General features: G+C 52.9%; 1 protein-coding gene across 13 annotated transcripts in view; it reads right to left on the reverse strand.

Annotated features, from left to right (window-relative positions):
• fmt (phosphatase 6 regulatory subunit 1-like protein fmt) overlaps positions 1 to 19,209 on the reverse strand; it is a 228,552-nt gene that overhangs the window by 194,685 nt on the left and 14,658 nt on the right. The window lies entirely within an intron of this gene.

The following is a 19,209-nucleotide window of genomic DNA, read 5'->3' on the forward strand; positions in this document are numbered from 1 at the left end:
TGTTTATGGAAATAAACTTAAAAAAAACTAACATTTACTTCAGGGGCTTCAGCTTTACAACGTGATAAAATACTGGAAACAAATACACTCAACAGTATTCAACAAAGTCTGCATGAGCTGAATCAATTAGGTTTCAAAACAGAAAAAAAAAAAACCAAAATATCAGTCCTGAATGTAAGGGTACCATTCTTTTACCTCTAAGACCATTGTCAAAAACTTGCAAGAGACCTTAAGAATCCTCTTTGCGCAACCCAACAATAAAGCCAAAATAGCCAACGGAATGAAAATGACAAATTCGAAGATAATTTGTATTTTTCCTAACCATACAAACCTTAGCTATTTACAAAGGGTTATTACTTTTAGCGTAGCTGAAATGGCGAGCCATTAGAATTTAACGAGGGTGTATTACCCCCGCGCTAGTTAGCGGGGGGTAGGGGAGTGGTAGCTAGCTACCCCTCCTCCCCCTCACACACAGGTGAATACTCACTTTCACTTAGAGGTAGGACTTGTCTTGGGGGACAGGGCTGGCGGGCAAATATGTGTAAATAGCTAAGGTTTGTATGGTTAGGAAAAATACAAATTATCTTCGAATTTGTCATTTGTTCCGTAACCGAAATACAAACCACGCTATTTACAAAGGGTGACTTATCCCTTAGGAAGGGTGGAAAGTCCCCAGCCATACTGGCTTTGGCTTTACCCGGGGACTCAGAATCCGAGTGAGTCGCACTCGAGAAAAGGAGTCCCTGCACCTCACAAGTTCCTTGCACCGCAAGGAACCATGTGGCCTACGTAAGCTTGTGTGTGAAGGAAGAAGTGTGACCCGTCCTAGGCAGTTGACCTGGAGTTCCAGAAGGAACTCTGGGTTAGGACGTTCCCAATACCACCTCGTCAGGGTATGGGGGACGCGACAGTATTGACTCAATACTCGGAACACAAGGAAGCATGGTTTACCTGCAGAGGTTCGAGGTCAGCTATGCAGAGACCAGGATGCTGCTTCCCCGTAGAGGGGATGATGAAGAAAGAAGTAAGGGCCAGACATACTTCTTTTATCATGCAGACTAAAACCTGATAACAATGCCCTCAACCTTCTGCTACCTGTCCAAAAAGGAGCCTGAGGTTAGACCAGCTGTTGTGTAGCCACCACAGAGCGATAGAAAACGTATCGAGACTCCTGTGGGTCACGCCCTGCAGGAAGCGGGCTGCGAAGGTCATCAGACGCTTCCAGACTCCAGCTTGTAGCACCTGCGTCACAGAGTAGTATTACTCGAAGGCGAGGGACGTTGCGATGTATCCAACATCGTGCTGTAGGGCGACGTGACGGGGGAGGGTCTGAAGACAGGTCGAGATGAATGTCCTTGAGTCCGGGCTGAAGAGGTATACTGGTGACTCTCCCCCCATGTCCTCCTTGTGTTCCCAAATCGGCTGCAACTGAGGCCAAACTGCAGCTGTTCCCAGCGCTAACCTCTCGATTCCTGTACTGGCAAGAAAGAGAAGGTCTTGGGACATCAGACACAGAATGGAGACTCAAAATCTTGAATGAATCGGACCGAAGGGTCGGGACCCTTAGATTCTGAGTCTAGCCAACAACTCAGGAGCGAGCCTGAATGTTGCCTTCTCCTCTTCCTTAGAAAAGGGGGGGAGTAGTAAGAGACCAAGAAGATTGCTTACACACTGGCCGTGGCCAGAGTGAGCAGAAGACCCAAGGCGGAATACAATCCGAGGCCTGTCGTAAAAGGGTCTTGAGAAGATCTCTTAAAGGACTAAAAGTCCGAGCCATGCTCCAAGTTGGAGGTCTTCCTCCGACTAGGGCAGGGACGATCGTAGCTTCGCATGAGCGAGGATAGATCCAGCGGGCAGGAAAAAGTTATTCCTTTAAGCCTGAAGGTCAGGGAAAGGCTGAGCGACAGGCTTCATTGCCAAGAGCGGAAAGGAGTTTCCTCCCGCCGAAAGGCAATAAGACCGTTATTGCTGGAGAAGAGGCCTCACGGGAAGAGGTATATCTCCCACGGCACCAACCACCTTAGACTCTTCACTTTGCCTGGGAGACCCCTGTGGATGACTATCGCAGATGACGCGACCTCCGTACCGCGACTGTAGCGGGTTGTCTCTTCTAGAGGAGGAAGCGTAGTGTCTCCAGGCATGAAGCCGAAGCGACGCCCCGGTTCGGGAGAGATGTCGCAGTGTGGTTGCTTGAGTAGTCTGCGCCGTGGGAGAAGCTCTCCCGGGAGTTCCGTCAGGGGAAGCAGAGGGTCCAGAAACCGTTCTGCGCATAGTCCCAGTGGAGCTCTCCCATTGAAAGGTTGACAGACAACCTGGTTTTGTTGAGACCCATTGTCCGCAGACAAAAAGGAGGGAAGACGCAGGCGTCGAAGTTGTCCCACCATCACCGGAATGCATCTTGCCAGAGTCTCGGGGTCTGAGACTGGGGGGAAAACTAGCGGAAGCTTGAGGTTCCAAGCTGTCGCGATCAGGTCCCCCAGACCAGCACTTGCTGGTTACCCAAGGTCAAAGACCCTTAGGTACACTCTCTCTATAAGGCTCTGCTCGGATAGTCTGAGAGAAACATTCCCCTGCCTGGAATGAGAGAGCCGATGGTGGAATTGAGAGAATCTCAATCATCCCGGTATCTCTACTGCAAGATGTGAAGGTGTGAAAATGCGTCCCCTGCTGGTTAGCATGAAGTCGACACGCAACGGGGCGACTTGGCAGGAGCGGTAGGATCTGAAGAGGGGCCAGACTAAGGCCCTTAAGCCTGCCTGAATGATGGAGAGGTATCCTTCAGGTCTTGACCATAGGCCTGGACCGGAACATGCCCCCCCCCCCCCTTTCCTTTGACGAGTCCGAGAACCGCATCAAGAATGTGGGGAAAGGACGAGAATATCCACTACCATCAAGAGGCTCCATAGGTCAACACCCATTGCAGGTTTAATAGTTCCGCTGGTCCCATAGGGCCAGGGAGTCCGGTTAAACATTGGCTGAAGCCACCGGAACTTGGATCGCCCCACATGGAACTTATCCTGAGGCGACCGTTCGGACTATAAACGGGTCAATGAGGAAAGAAGAACTAGGAAACGTTCCAAGGTAGGGCTGAAAACTCTGCTTGACTGAGAACAGGTACTGCGACTCTCCTCAGTCTTGCCACAGTCAACCGAAAGGAAGGCTCGGAGGATGTGGTAACAGAATCTGGCGTCCCCAGGTGGTCACCCATCCAAGTACCGACGTTGCTTAACCTCGCTGGACGGACGAGAAGCGGGGTTTCCAACGTGGTAAGGCGGTTGACTCAATATCATGGCCAGATACTCCAGATGTTGAGGCAGAGGAAGAGAAGGCTCCAAGCAAAATACCATGAGCCCACACTCATGGTCAGCATTCGGAAGCTTTTCCCGGCGCTGAAGAAGGTCGAAACCCGAGCCTACCGGAGTTGACCAGCCCTCCAAACAGCAGAGGAGGCGGAAGTCTGCACCTGAGCGGCCAAAAGGAAGGCAGGGAGAGTTCTCTGGGGAAACACACCTGCTATGCCACGGCGGGATAGCCACACTGCATCATAAGCAGGAATACTTGCAGTTTAGGCTGAATTCGACGAGCACCCTGGAAGATGGATGGAATGGAAACTGAAAGTACCCGTCCTTCCGATCCAGGGTTAAAGGAGTCCTGTCGCCTCGTTACCAGTCTGATCGATTCTGCTGGTCTACGCTGGCCGAAGTTTGTTCGACAAACTTGATCAGGGCTGAGAGGTCGACTATGGACATCCCCTCTCAGATCCTTCCTTACAAGAAAGGATCGACTGAGGGGGCCGGGGGTGAAGCCGTCGATGATCCTAAGGAAGACCTTCGCCTAAGGTATGGATCATTCTGCCCAACCGGGCAACTCTGCTGATGCTATGGCATAGAGGTTCAGAGACACTGAATTCGCTGACAGAGACGGCAGGCGCGATATCCTTGGCTACTCACAGAGATTGTGCGGGAATGGGCATCGGGAAGCTGTCATTCGGATGAGTAACCTTAAGCATCCTCCCAGCGAAAAAACCTGCAATCCTAGAGTTCGTGAACTCCTTTTAGGACTATGCCCCCCCCCGGGGGAGTCTCCCGTGCCATCTGTTCCTGACAGGAGGAAACTGCAATTGGACACCTTGTCCCAGTTGTCGTAGCCGATAACTTAGGCCGACGTGGTTGAAAGAAAAGGGAGCTGGAGCCCTGCAGAGTCTGGAAGAAAGCGCCTTGGAGGAGTGAAACCGGAAGTCGATTTACTCCGCACAGCAGATGTTTAAGTCTCTGTCCTTGGGCAAAGACAAAACTCTTCTCAAGGATGGAAGGGTGTCTGAGGTCGTTGACCTCCACAGATGAGACACCCGAAGGAAGCCTTCAGTCAGTGCGTCCAGATGGTACAACATCGAGCTTGTCCGCAAGTAGATACTTAACGACGAAAGGCCAAGGTGCCTGAGCTCGAGAGGAGGAAAGTACCCTTGATCTTCCTGTAGCTTCCTTGAACCAAACCTCGGGCCGTAACCGAGGAGGGAAAGAACCTGGTAAGCTCCCAGAGGAAGAGGTAAGCAGTCACCCCTTGTCCGATGGAGAAATCTTCAACGGAAAGCCCCCCCGCCAAAAATCCTTCCAGGGCGGGAGAAGGAGAGAGTACTCGTGCAGGAGTGGGGACCCTCGAGACCGACCTCTTGGGAACCAACTTCGCCCTGGGGGAAGTCACCACGAAGTCCACTCCTCTCTTTCTCTTCAGCGTAGGAGAGACAGCCGCTGGTTTGTTACCCTGGCCGGTGAGTGCTGGTTTCATAACCCTCATTAACGCCCGTGCCAGCGGATCAAACCATGTCTGCTGCTCCAAGGACACAGAGTCCGAAATCCTCGCTAAGGTGAAAGGGATCGGGCGATCCTTTGGAGAGGACACGACGGTTCCTGCCTGAAAAGAAGGTGGGAAGAATGCTGTACTGACCTGTCTTCGTCCTGCACTACCAACCTGTGCTTGGATGGAGGTGATCCCGAGTGCCGCCTAGGAGCAGGCGTCCCTGCTGCTACCACCGGCTGTGGAATTCGCCGCGAACTATGGTCGCGCGAGGGCGAACGGTCGCGCAAAGGCGAATGGTCGCGCGGGCGCACAGGCGAGTGGTCGCGCGGGCGCGCAGGCGAGCGGTCGCGCGGGCGCGCAGGCGAGCGATCGCGCGGGCGCGCAGGCGAGCGATCGCGCGGGCGCGCGATCGCGCGGGCGAATGGGCGTGACGGCGAGGGATCGTGCTGCCGCGTAGGTGAAGAAGATCGCTGGCGGTAAGCGATGGCGAGCAGCATGTGTAGGTGAATGATCGCGTGATAGGGTGCGATGGTGATCAGCATCCGCAAGAGGGCGAGCGTTCAGGGTTGTGCGATGAGGAGCAGCATGCGTAAGCGGGCAATCGTGCAGGGTTGTGCGATGGCGAGCAGCATGCGCAGGTGAATGATCGCGTGAAAGGGTGCGATGGTGATCAGCATCTGCAGGAGGGCGATCGTTCAGGGTGGTGCGATGAGGAGCAGCATGCGTAAGCGGGCAATCGTTCAGGGTTGTGCGATGGCAAGCAGCATGCGCAGGTGAATGATCGCGTGAAAGGGTGCGATGGTGATCAGCATCTGCAGGAGGGCGATCGTTCAGGGTGGTGCGATGAGGAGCAGCATGCGTAAGCGGGCAATCGTTCAGGGTTGTGCGATGGCAAGCAGCATGCGCAGGTGAATGATCGCGTGAAAGGGTGCGATGGTGATCAGCATCCGCAAGAGGGCGATCGTTCAGGGTTGTGCGATGAGGAGCAGCATGCGTAAGCGGGCAATCGTTCAGGGTTGTGCGATGGCGAGCAGCATGCGCAGGTGAATGATCGCGTGAAAGGGTGCGATGGTGATCAGCATCTGCAGGAGGGCGATCGTTCAGGGTGGTGCGATGAGGAGCAGCATGCGTAAGCGGGCAATCGTTCAGGGTTGTGCGATGGCACGCAGTTGAGGGTCGCGCGATGGCGATCAGCATCCGCAGTTGAGGGTCGCGCGATGGCGATCAGCATCCGCAGTTGAGGGTCACGCGATGGCGATCAGCATCCGCAGTTGAGGGTCGCGCGATGGCGATCAGCATCTGCAGTTGAGGGTCGCGCGATGGCGATCAGCATCCGCAGTTGAGGGTCGCGCGATGGCGATCAGCATCCGCAGTTGAGGGTCGCGCGATGGCGATCAGCATCTGCAGTTGAGGGTCGCGCGATGGCGATCAGCATCCGCAGTTGAGCTAGTAGCTGGCGAACCATGTTCCTTCAGAAGTGTTGGAGAACGTTGGCGTGCCAGCTGTAACACACGTGGGCGATCCGGAGATCGCTGGCGAGCTGATGATCGCTGACGAGCTGACGATCGCTGGCGAGCTGATGATCGCTGACGAGCTGATGATCGCTGACGAGCTGATGATCGCTGACGAGCAGAAGGCTACGCGTGGAAGCCTGCGTAAAGAAGAGTCCTTGACCCCGACCTGAACCGAAGTTCTAGAACGCGAGGGCGAACGTGGGCGCACAGGGCACGTAACAGGAACCGCAGGGAAGATCATCTTGAAAGCGCTGACGAACAGGAGAGCGCTGACGAACAGAAGGGCGCGCAGGGAAACCCTGACACGCAAGGGAAGAACCCCCGTGGGGGCAACCCTTTGCCCCGAAGGGATCGTTGTCCGCCGGGAGACTGATGTCCGTCGGAAGACCGCTGTCCGTCGGGGAGACTGATGTCCGTCGGAAGACCGCTGTCCGTCGGGAAGACCGTTGTCCGTCGGGAAGACCGTTGCCCGTCGGAAGACGAGATTAGACTGCTGTCCATCTGCACCAAGACGGAAGATCGAGAAAAAGAAGTTGTAGGCTGCAAACGGAGATTCAAAAAGGCGCCTCAAGCACCCTTATAGGGAGATGAGAGGCCCTTACGACGAGGCGGACGGAGGGCCTTACGGCGAGGGAGGCCAACAGCAACAGCAACAGAAGAAACCTCCGAAGAGGAGTCTCTATGAGTGTACTCTCTCGCGAACGAAAGAGAAACACTTCGTGGAAGAGACTGTTCAGCCAGTGACCTAAAAGGGGCAATCCTCCGAAGAGGAGCTCCTGCAGTTGCCCAGCCCCTTGAGCGAAACTGCAGGTGCGACCGCTCAGCACCAAGAGCATAGTCGCACGAAAAAAAAGGCAAGAGAAGAACCCCCCAAAAGAGGAAAAGCTCAAGCCTGGACAGGAAAAAACTTCCCTCGGAAGGAAAGTTATCCGCCCAAGGAGGCAAGCCTCCTGACTGTTCTAAAATGAACTGGAGAGCTGTCCGTCGACACGGGAGTACTACCAGTAGAAGGAGACACGCCCCTGACGACAATACAAGGGGGGAGGCAGCAACAGCCGAATCCCCAGGACTCAACCAGACAGCTCACACCGTTGCTATATTACAGAAACGAACTAGATCGGTAACTGTAAAAAAATAAAACAAATAATATTAGTACACATTCATTCCCCCGGGAAGGCTCCGAAGAGGAATCCCGAGGAAAAGGAACAAGAATTACACAACAGGCACGTGCCCTCACAACCACTTACACTCGCGGAAGGAGAGCTGTAACCAAAACAGAATTATAACAATTATAATTATGTAACTATGTAATTATGTAATTTAAAAAATGAATGAACACTAAAGAAAAAACGAAAACCCCGAAAGGAATCGTTCTACAAGCTGAAAAAATAACAACTACAATTAGATTCATAAACTAATTGAGACAAAATGTACGGCGTAGCAACCCCACCCACACGGGAAGGAAGCTACAAGGGCGTAGTAAAACATAGTAAAAGGGTGAACGACCTCAAGAGAGAGAGAGAGAGAAAGACCGAAGTCAAACTCGATCGCAACCCATAAAATTAGGCCGTGGTGGCCTAACTGCCGAGGCCTCCACGTAGATATCGTACACTACACACACACATCTGAAAAGGAAACTTACTTATTTCTATACTCAAATATATATACAAACATGAAAACATGTTTACATATATATTGAGTAAAAGAAAAGTAAGCGAATAAGTAAAGACAAAACAGACAATGGCTGCCAAGCGAGGACCAAGACAGAGACGTCTGTCACAGTCCGAGCCAAAAGTGAAAGTGAGTATTCACCTGTGTGTGAGGGGGAGGAGGGGTAGCTAGCTACCACTCCCCTACCCCCCGCTAACTAGCGCGGGGGTAATACACCCTCGTTAAATTCTAATGGCTCGCCATTTCAGCTACGCTAAAAGTAATAACCCTTTGTAAATAGCGTGGTTTGTATTTCGGTTACGGAACAAACAGAAATTAAGCAAATTTACTCTTGTAACATGGAACACTAATTACAAAAGGGAAAGGTAACATTTCACATATAAAAAAAAAAAAGAGGGGTTTTATGGAACTCAAGTTAACACTTTTACATTAATGTCTTAAGCTCAATAAAATACATGGTTTTATATGTTAAAAAATAAGCAAATGGGATAAACCAACAAATTTTAGTCATTTGTATTTTTCTTCAACATACAGCACCAAATCCTTTTAAATAGGAGTACTTTAGCTTCTGCTGACCCGGCTGGGAGAAAAAACGCATCCTGTGTGGTGGAGTAGCGGTTGGGGTAGTTGTTCCCCGCTAAAATCTTATGGTTTGTCTTTCAGCTTAGCTGAAGGTAATATCCCCTATAAACAGCTCCAGGTTTGTGTGGTTAGGAAAAATACAAAATACTTCCAAATTTGTCATGTTGGGCTGCAATGACCAGGCTTAAGGTCTCCCATTTCTTGTAGGTAACCTACCACAGGTAGTGAGCAGTGTGGGTAGATTGACTCTTCCATATTACCATTATTATTATTACTTGCTAAGCTACAACCCTACTTGGAAAAGCAGGATACTATAAGCCTAAGAGCTCTAACAGGGAAAATAACCCAATGAGGAAAGGAAAAAAGGAAAACTACAAGAGAAGTTTAAGAACAATAATAACATTAAAATAAATCTTTCATATATAAACTGTAAAACTTGAAAATAACGAGAGGATAAAAACTTCAAAATAACAAAGAGGAAGAGAAACAAGATTGAATAATGTGCCCAAGTGTACCGTCAAGCAAAAGACCATGATACAGAAGCTATGGCCCTACCCAAGACTAGAGAACAATGGTTTGATTTTGGAGTGTCCTTTTCCTAGAAGAACTGCTTGCCACAGCTAAAGTCTCTTCTACCTTTACCAAGAGGAAAGTAGCCACTGATCAATTACTGTGCAACAGTTAACCTCTTGAGAGAAGAATTGTTTGGTAATTTCAGTGTTGTCAAGTGTAAGAGGAAAGAGGAGAATGTATAAAGAATAGGCCAGACTATTCTGTGTATGCCTTCTACATCTGCCCTGCTGAGGTATTAGACTTGAAGGCCAAGGTCAATTCCACACCAGGGATCTTGTGAGCCCTAATGCTAGGAGGAACCATACCGTCTCTACTGTCACAAGCTCTCTTGATGGTTTCACATAACCAAAACGAGATGGTCTTCCGACTAATGCAATTATTTTTTGCCCCTGGGACTACAAACAGGTTCGCCATGGTTGGTCTGCATTGTGCCACTCATTTCAGGAATTTCCTAATGGAGCACAGCAAGTCCTCTGGAGAATAGAAAACAGAGCCCATATCGACACCTGGGTCAACACTCATGAATACCAGTGGTGCCATCGAGAGGCTGAAGCAGAGGGTCTTGAACTGGAAAATTCTTTCTCCCACACAGAAACATAGATACTTCCAGCTAAGGGGGTGAACGGGTATCTGGAAGTAAGCATCCTTCAAATCCTGTGAAAGCATGAAACCCCCATTCCTGATCACTCATAGAACAGCGTTTGCTGTCTCCATTTTAAAGGATGCCTGCTGGAAAAATCCGTACAAAGCAGATAGATCGAGGACCGGTCTCCAGATCTAGTTGCTTTCCCCACCAGGAAAAGATGACTGTAGAAACCTGGAGTACGGTCTGAGGCTTCCTGAGCGGCTCCATTGCCCATAATGTTTTGGACCTCTCAATGGAGAACGAGGTCTTAAAGCAACCCGTGAGTAAAACCGGAACGTCTTCCTCACTCAGAAGAGGGAAGGGGTAGAAAGTCTGAAAACAGGATGCAATACCCATCCAGGAGCACTTGCACTGTCCACTCATTGGACCCGTCTTTTTACCACTTCTCCCAGGGGGTAGCTATACATCCCCCATCTGAGGAGACTCACGTGGGGGGGTTGAAACTCCTATAGCTGGCAAAACTTTTTCCTACTTTTCCCTCTTCAGAAGGGTTACAACCGGGAACTGAATGATGGGAACTGTTGGTTGCCCCTGCTGGAGGAACAATCACATGCAGGGTAACCCCTGACACTTCTCTGACAAACAAGGGACCGTAACGACAAAGTGTCAGGTCTGAAGGAGGGTCCTGATATCAGTCTGCCTACTCCTGTTGGCCGGAATGACACTACCTTTTGGAACACAGAGTCCTGGCTTGTTTTCCTCCAATGCTCCAGTTGTGTTTACTTCATCTGTGAAGGTTGCTGATCGACGAGTCCTGCCGTCTTAGGATCCAGTTCGCCCAGACATTGAGGTTATGGTGAGTAAGGAAATCAATGGAGTTACTGCCTAAGGGGACTGGTTCAGTGTACGATGTGTGAACCACAGGCTTCCACGTATTTCTTCAGGGCAAAGAGTGAGACCGCGCCGGACCAGCTATCGAGCCAGGAGGCTCCACCAATCAATCCAGGACCAGGGTAGCGGAATCTCTCTCTATCAGAAGAAATCAGGTAGTTTACCTCTCCAAAAGGCAGACCTTCCTTTGCAAAGCCATAAAGGGCAGGAGAAAGCACTACCTATTCACCTTCATAGAGTTTGCCAGTCCAGCCACCATTTCATCTGGCTCCTTCATAGCCTTGGTAGTGTTGTCCAAGAACGGATCAACATTCACCCTCTTGAACAAAACCCCCAGAAGACTGGTCAATAGTCATAACCAACTGCTTCACAAGCCTCTAGGAGGGCTCGCCCAACTGTTGACCTTCCGCATGTCCGCTATGAATCTCTGGAAAACTGATTCTCAACCCCATTCGAACACCATAGACGAAGAGCCCCACTCGACGGAAACTATCTTGGGGGCTTTGTCTTCTTTGAAAGACGTCTTTGCAGAGGAGGATGGGATGAACACTGACTTCCTGTCCCTCCTCTTCCTGTCAGGAGAAGAAAGCGAGCGTTTACTTCTTGGTCCTCTATAACTATGAACTAGCAAGGGTGAGGTGACCCACCTCAAGTTGGGGAAGGAACTTCTACTGGTGAGCACAGTGTCCTTCTCTGGATACAGACCTCACGAGAATTTGGGAGTCTCTCCTCAATGACCCCTTTGAGATAGACAAATGAAGTTAGCCGGTTCCAAAGTGATTATCAGCATGGGTAACCAGTAATTTGACTCCCGGTCAATTTGATCCCAGTTAATTTCACTACCATTCTTTTCTTTACTGTATTCATTGAATATATGATTTTTATTCAAGAAATCACAAATTTTAAGTAATTTGTATTTTTCCTAACAGTTCTTACCTCGAACTACTTTCTTAAGAGTATCTGGGATCTCCTCCCAACCGACCTGAATTTTGTGTAGTTTACCCTACTCCCGTTTTCTATGCGGGGGGAACCTCTGGCGGAGTGATGCGCACCATGAGGCGACCCGGGGTCAGAGAGCGTGCTCGTTCAGGTCTCGATCACCAATAAGTTTTGGTAGAAGGTTTCTAGGAAGTCCTGTAAGGCGCTCGGGGCAGGATGGGCGGGCCATAACCCGAAAGTAGTTCGAGGTAAGTACTGTTAGGAAAAATACAAATTACTTAAAATTTGTGATTTGTTCCAACACGGAGTACTTACCTCGAACTACTTTCTTAGGAGACTTATACCTTAGGAGGTGGGAGTGGCCTTCTGGACCTAGAGACCGTTGACGGACGGAAAAAAGGGAACCTAGATAAGAGGCTAGGTTCTGCTGACCCAAGAGAAAAACGAGAAAATAAGGAAAACTACGCAAAAAAACTATCTTAGTGTCTAAGTAACTCACCTCTGCAAAAATCCTTGGGGATTTAATTTTTCACTGACAGTGTGTCCCACGGCAGGGGAAGGATTCAAGGATCATGTAGGGGAAGGTGATGGGGGGAAAAGGGTAAGGAAGGAACCTGTGTCTCTTGGACTTACCGCCCGCGGCTTCCCCGGGGCTACACCTTAAATCTTTTGGAGCGCGGAAATGACGGGACCGAGTGAGAACCCGTCCAAGGATTTCCTCAAACAATCCTTAGGTAATGAGCCGTAAAGGTAGATTGTCTTGACCATGTACCTGATCTCAGGATCTGGCCCAATGCCATGTTCCTTTCAAAGGCCAACGAAGTACTCAGGCCTCTAATGTCGTGGGGTCTAGGTTTTCCCGGAAGAGAGACCCCTGAGCTGCTGTAGGCTCTCATGATCACCTGTCGCAGCCGAAAGGAGATCGTATTCTTGGAGACCGGCTTCTTCACCAGTCCCGAGGAGACGAACAGACTCTTGGTCTCAGGGCGAAGTTTGGCTGTCCTCTCTAGGTACTTCTGTACTGCCCTGACAGGACACAGTAGCAAGTCCCTCGGGTTGTCAGACCGTGGAATAGCTCGCACTGAGAACCCCTCAAACCTAGGGTCCCAAACCGCTGGATTCTGAGTCTTGGCTACAAAGGCGGGTAAGAACCTGAAGGTAGCTTCCCGCCAGCCCTTCGAGTGTGAGACCTCGTAAGACAGACCATGAATCTCACTCGCTCTTTTGGCCGATGCAACGGCTAACAGAAAGACCGTCTCAAGGGTAAGCTCCTTGTCTAGAATGTCCTTGAGCGGCTCTTAGGGAGGTTCCGAAAGCATCTTCAGTACCCTAGCCACATCCCACTGGGGCACTCTAGCGGCCTGGGGGGAACACGACTGCTCGAAGCTCTTGATGAGCATCGAGATATGTCTGGAAGAACCTAGGTCGATGCCCTTTAGGAGGAAGACTTGGCCCAATGCCGCCCGGACTCCCTTAATGGCTGGGATGGACGTACCCACTTCGTCCCAGAGATAGACCAGGAAGTCTGCTATCTCGTGAATGGAGGCCCCTAACAGCCTGATGTTCTTCGAGGAGCACCACTTTGTAAAGGTAGACCACTCAGCCTGGTATACCTCGACTGACGAACGTCTTGGGTAACCTGACATCCTTGCTGCGGTCTTCGACGAATATCCTTCCTTCCTCAGGAGACGCCCGATAACCTCCACGCGTGAAGGCGGAGGGACCGGTTTTCGTGGAACCTTTGGAAGTGAGGCTGCCGGAGAAGGTGTGGCCTGTCCGGAAGCGACCAAGGTGGAAGGCGTGCCAGTTCCTTCAGGTCTGCGAACCATTTTCTCTTCGGCCACCAGGGTGCTACCAAAGTCATCCAGAGGTTGTCCGCCCATCTCACCCTGTTGAGGACCTGTCTGAGCATCTCGAAAGGGGGGAAGGCGTAAGCGTCGAGGTTGTCCCAAGGGTGCTGGAAGGCGTCCTCAAATGCTGCTGTTGGATCTGGCACACGAGAACAGAATACGGGGAGCTGTGCATTCAGTCTCGTGGCGAAAAGGTCTATCACCGGAGAGCCCCACTTCAGGATGAGGGTCTTGGCCACTTCTGGGTGTAGTGACCACTCGGAACCTACCTCTTGGCCCATCCTGCTGAGGCCGTCGGCTAGGACGTTCTTCTTTCCCGGAATGAATCTGGCTGTGACCTTGATCTGCTCCCCCTCTGCCCATTCCAGTCCTCCCTGCTTTTTCACGTAGGCCACCACCGTGGCGTTATTGCATATCAGAGCCACGGTGTTTCCCTGGAGTAGATGGACGAACTCCCGGCATGCCCTTTGTACGGCCATCAGCTCTAGCACGTTTATGTGCAGGTTCGTCTCCTCGACTTTCCATTTTCCTTTTGCTGTTTTGTCGAGAAGATGGGCTCCCCAACCCTCCTTGGATGCGTCCGTGAACAGGAGCATCTCCGGAGGGTTGGCTGCGAAGGGCATTCCCTTGAGGGTGTTCGTTCTGACGAGCCACCACCCCAGGACTTCCTTCGTCTCCGGGGACACCGGGACTATCTTGTGTGGGGAGTCCCCCTGGTTCCAGAGCTCCTTCAGGTTCTACTGCACGCTCCTGAGCATGAGCCTCCCCTGGGGGACTAGCTTCTCCAACAACACGAGGTGGCCTATCAGTCTCTGCCAGTCCTTGGCTCTCCTGGGCTGGCCCAACAGGAAGGGCCGGAGTATCTGTTCTAGGTTGTCCAGTCTCTCGTCAACCGGGAGTCTAGGACCATCCCTAGGTAGGTCATCCTGGTGGAGGGTATCAGATGAGACTTCTCCAGGTTGATGATGATACCCAAGACGTTGCAGAACCGCAGAAGCTTCGCGCCTTACTCCTTCAGTGCTTCCTCTGAGGCTGAAAGCAACAACCAGACTTCTAGGTAACAAATCAGGCGGATGCCCTGTTCGTGTGCCCAGGCTGAAACTGTTGCGAAGACCCTCGTGAAGACCTGAGGAGCTGTCGACAGTCCAAGGAATAGGGTTTTGAACTGCAACGTCTGGGTACCCTATTTCACCCTTAGGTACTTCCTGCTGGAGGGGTGGACAGGGATCTGGAAGTAGGCATCCTTGAGGTCTATGGACATCATGAAGTCCTCCTCCCTCAAGGCCGCTAGGACCGACTTCGGGGTGTCCATCTTGAAGTCGGTCTTGCACACGAATTTGTTGAGGGCTGAGAGGTCTATGACCGGTCTCCAGCCCCCTGTCGCTTTTTCCACCAGGAAGAGCCTGCTGTAGAACCCCAGACCTGGGTTCTTGACTGGTTCTACTGCCCCTTTCGCCAGCATTGCCGAAACCTCCTCCTGCAATGCTTATATTTTCAAGGGGTCCTTGGGTGCTAACCACTCCGCCTCTTGATCTGGGATCAGAGGAGGCAGGTCCGCTAGGAAGGGCAACCTGTATCCCTCCTGTAGTACTGCTACAGTCCACGGATCCGCTCTGTGGTCCCGCCATGCTTGCCAAGATTGTTTGAGGCATCCACCCACCTGAGGCTTCGGCAGAAGTAGGGGGCCTCCCTTCCTACCTCCTACAGGAGGCGCGGCCGGAGCGTCCCCTCCTGGAGCTCGAGTAGGACGGTCTGAAGGCTGTCTGCGGTGTCGAAGTGCCACTCAGGAAGGGCTGCGAAGACTGGTGCCAGGACGCTGCCGGGGTGTCCCTTCTGGGCTGGTCCGGCGAGGCGCGGGAAGGATGAGAGACGTCCGAAGAGGGTCTCCTATGGGCAGGCCTTCTTGCTGGAGGGGGTCTGGGCTCTCCCGCATCCTTCAGTTTCCTGACCCTCTCCACCGTCTCCTCCACCGCCTTCAGAAGGGAACACTGACTCTCCCCACAGGGGTAAGTTCCTCAGGGCTCTCGCTTCCCTGTCTGGAAGTCTCCTGACCAGCTTACTAGGCACCGTATCCCTCTTTCGCAGGACCCAGTTGGCTGCCTGCGAGAGGGACTGGTACGACAGGAACTTGAGGGCCTTTCCCCCGAGCTAATGTTCCTTTAGCAAGGTCTGGTTCTCGAGAACGGCGAGGTCGTGCGAGGCCTGAAAACCCAATAGCGTGCAGGCCAACCAGTCTAGCCATGACGAAACATAGACCAAGTCCAGGGCCATATCCTCCATCGTGTAGGTCTCCGTCGGAGAGAAGCTAACTGGGGCGGAGGATGCTGGTTCCACCGTACAGGGACCTGCGCGGCGCCCTTCCGGGATATAAAAACGCTTCTGAGTCTTGAGTCCCTGGAAGAGTTTGGAGGCGCTCTGACTCTTGGGGGCGTCTGCATGGCTGGCTATGACCTTATTGATGTGCTCCATGCCCAGCCTAACATCTCTCGCCAAGTGAAGAGCCAGCGAGGGCCTCTGCTGTACAGGGGTGTGCACCAACCTGCTAAGGCCAGAGAGCCAGTCTTTGTCCGTCAAGGGCTTCGGCTCGTCTAGCCTGTGATGACGCCTGATGAGGGCTAGGAATTTCCTATAAGCGGAGACCTCGTCAGTTGAGTATTCACCGCCATCCACGAGGCCTTCCGCCGACTGGTCCTCTGCCTGAGAAGGTACCCCTACGACGGAGGGCTCCGCTTGAGGTGGAGGCATCTTCCTGTCGTGGTACGTCTTCGGCAGTTCGGGTCGGAGAACAGGCATCGCTGCTGGGACGGAGGTCTCCGTCCTGGACCTGTCTCTTACTGCAGAGGTCCAAGTTTCTGCGGGCTTCCCCGTGGTCACTGGCTGTTTCTCATGTTCCGAACGGGCTGCTGAAGTCTTGGAGGCCGGGACACAGCTGCCAGGCCGAAGGGGCGACTCTCTCCGCTGGGCGAATGGAGTCGGAACCTTAGCGGACTTATGCCTGTCGACCGAGGCCTGAAGCGAGGGCTTACGTCGATACTCGGACCTGCTGTAGGGGAAGTACCTCGAGGAAGGAGAACGATCCCTCGGGAGCCAGCCAGAGGTACTCGGGGCTGCTGAAGTTCCTAGGAGGTGGCTGCGTGGGATGGTGACTTGCACCCATTCCTCTCTAGAAGAGTGGCTTCTCCTGTGTTTCCTTCTGGGGGATCTTGAGCGCCTCCTGCTGTGGCGAGATCTGGAACGGGAACGGAAACGGGGCCTCCTCCTGCGGGACCTCTCTTGTCTCCTCTTCGGGTCCCTCGGCCCTTCGTCCTCCGAGGAGAAAGAGTACGACTCAAAAGAGGAGACCGAAGATCTGTAGGAGTGTGTTGAGCGATCTGACCCGTCCCGAGTCGCTGGTGGTTCTTCCTGCCGATCTGCTGGTGAAGAAGGCTCAAGGAAGACGGGAGGGAGCGTTGCTGAAGGCGCTGGGGGAGAGTGAGGCACCTTCCTGTGGGGAACCACGTATCGAATTCCTCCTCCAGTCTCATGGGGGACCTGAAGGGTGTCCTCGGCGGCGCCCACGCGAGGGAGTCCGACGATGGCGTATCATCCTTCTCGGCATCTCCCCCGGCTGCTGACGTACCTGAAATGCAGGCCCAAGAAGCGGGGACGAGGCTGCAGAGGCCTTTCCCCAAATAGGATCGTCGGAAGACACCAGGACCGCGTCCCTCGAACACACTCCCGTCCGTCCCTCCCTTAGGCCCCCCACATGCCTGAACCGACATATCATCCCCACTAACAGGCATCACAGACTCCTGGGGAAGGGCAATGGGCCGCTTCCCCGCAACGGACTTACCTCGTCCCCTACTCTGGGTAGGGGAAGGCGGCAGAGAAGCTCTATCCGAAGAGGCATCAGGCGAAGCAAGCGGCGAGGAGATGCTCGACTTCTTAGGCGACCTCTTGGAAGCCTTCTTCTTCTTGGTGCTGTAGCGCACCCCCTAAACCTCGTTCCAGGACTCACACTCCAGACACGTGGCTGTAGGGGAACATACGCTGCCCCTACACGACAAACACAAGAAGTGAGGGTCGACTTCTGGCTTAGATAGAAAAGCCCCACAAGATTTACCGGCCATAGGCCCGGGACAACGATGGGGATGCTCCATAACGAACTAGCAAGGCACCGCGAGACACAGGAACACAGAGGGGAAGGGTAGGAAACGGTAAGGACTGAACACAAAGGGACCGCGTGGGACACAAAGGGTCGCACTGGGTAAGGAGAGCACGGCGAGATGTTATCACGGCGCAACAAGAAAACTTACTGGTGATCGAGACCTGAACGAGCACGCTCTCTGACCCCGGGTCGCCTCATGGCGCGTATCGCTCCGCCAGAGGTTCCCCTGCATAGAAAACGGGAGTAGGGTAAACTACACAAAATTTTGGTCGGTTGGGAGGAGATTCCAGATACTCCTAAGAAAGTAGTTCGAGGTAAGTACTCCGTGTGGGAACAAAATCACAAATTTTAAGTAATTTGTATTTTTCCTAACAGTACTTACCTCGAACTACTTTCTTAGGAGTATCGGGGATCTCCTCCCAACCAGAGTTTTGTGTAGTTTACCCTACTCCCGTTTTCTATGATGGGTAACCTCAGGTGGAGTGATACGCGCCCTGAGGCTAACCCCGGGTCAGAGAGCATGCTTGCACAGGTCTCGATCTCCAGTAAGTTCTCTAGTCGCGTCACGATAACATCTCGACGCTCTCTCCTTACCCAATGCGACCCTTTGTGTCTCACGCGGTCCCCACGTGGACCCATAGTATTCATTCTATTCCCTTTCCTACCCTTCTCCTCTGTGTTCGTCGTGTAGGGGCAGCTTATGTTCTCCTACAGCCAACGTGTCCGGAGTGCGAGTCCTGGAACGAGGTGCAGTGGGTGCGCTTCGGCACCAGGAAGAAGGTGGCGTCCAAGAGGTCGCATAGGAAGCCGAGCCTCTCCTCGTCGCTTACTTCACCCGATGCCTCGTCGGATAGAGCTTCTCAGCCACCTTCCCCTACCCAGAGTAGGGGACAAGGTAAGTCAGTTAGGGGGAAGAGGCCATTGCTCTTCCCCAGGAGTTTGAGTGGGTGAGGGATAGCACCAAGAAGAAGTAGGCGACAAAGAGGTCGCCTAAGAAGCCGAGCGTCCCTTCCTCCCTTGCTTCGCCGGGCGTCTCGTCTGACCGAGCTTCCCTACCACCCTCCCCTACCCAGAGTAGGGGACGAGGTAAGTCCGTTGCGGGGAAGAGGCCCGCAGCCCTTCTCCAAGAGTCTGATCTTCAGGATTGTGGGGTTGTGGGGTCGTTCCAGGCGAGTGAGGGGCCTCAGGGAGGGGCGGGAGTGTGTACGGGAGACGGAGTCCTGGTGCTTCCGCCCAGCGGAGAGTCGCCACTTCGGTCTGGCAGCTGTGTCCCAGCTGCCAAGACTTCGACAGACCGGCCAGAACGTGAAAGACAACCAGCAGCCACGAGGAAGCCCGCAGCAGCTTGGTCCTCCATGGGGAGAGACAAGTCCAGGACGGAGGCCTCCGTCCCAGCGGCGATGCCCGTCCTCCATACAGAACCGGTGAAGTCGTACCACGACAAAGGATGCCTTCACCCCAAGCGGGGGCCCCCGTCGTAGGTGCTCCTTCTCAGGCAGAAGGGCATCCGACGGAAGCCTCAGCGGACGAGGCCCCCCGTACAGGAAAGTACTAGCCCTCATCAGACGGCACCACAGGCTGGACGAACCGAAGACCGCGACGGATGAGGACTGGCTCTCGGGCCTCAGCAGGTTGGTAGATACCCCCATGCAGCAGAGG

The sequence above is a fragment of the Palaemon carinicauda genome, chromosome 41 (assembly GCF_036898095.1).
Source record: "Palaemon carinicauda isolate YSFRI2023 chromosome 41, ASM3689809v2, whole genome shotgun sequence".
Taxonomy (NCBI): domain Eukaryota; kingdom Metazoa; phylum Arthropoda; class Malacostraca; order Decapoda; family Palaemonidae; genus Palaemon; species Palaemon carinicauda.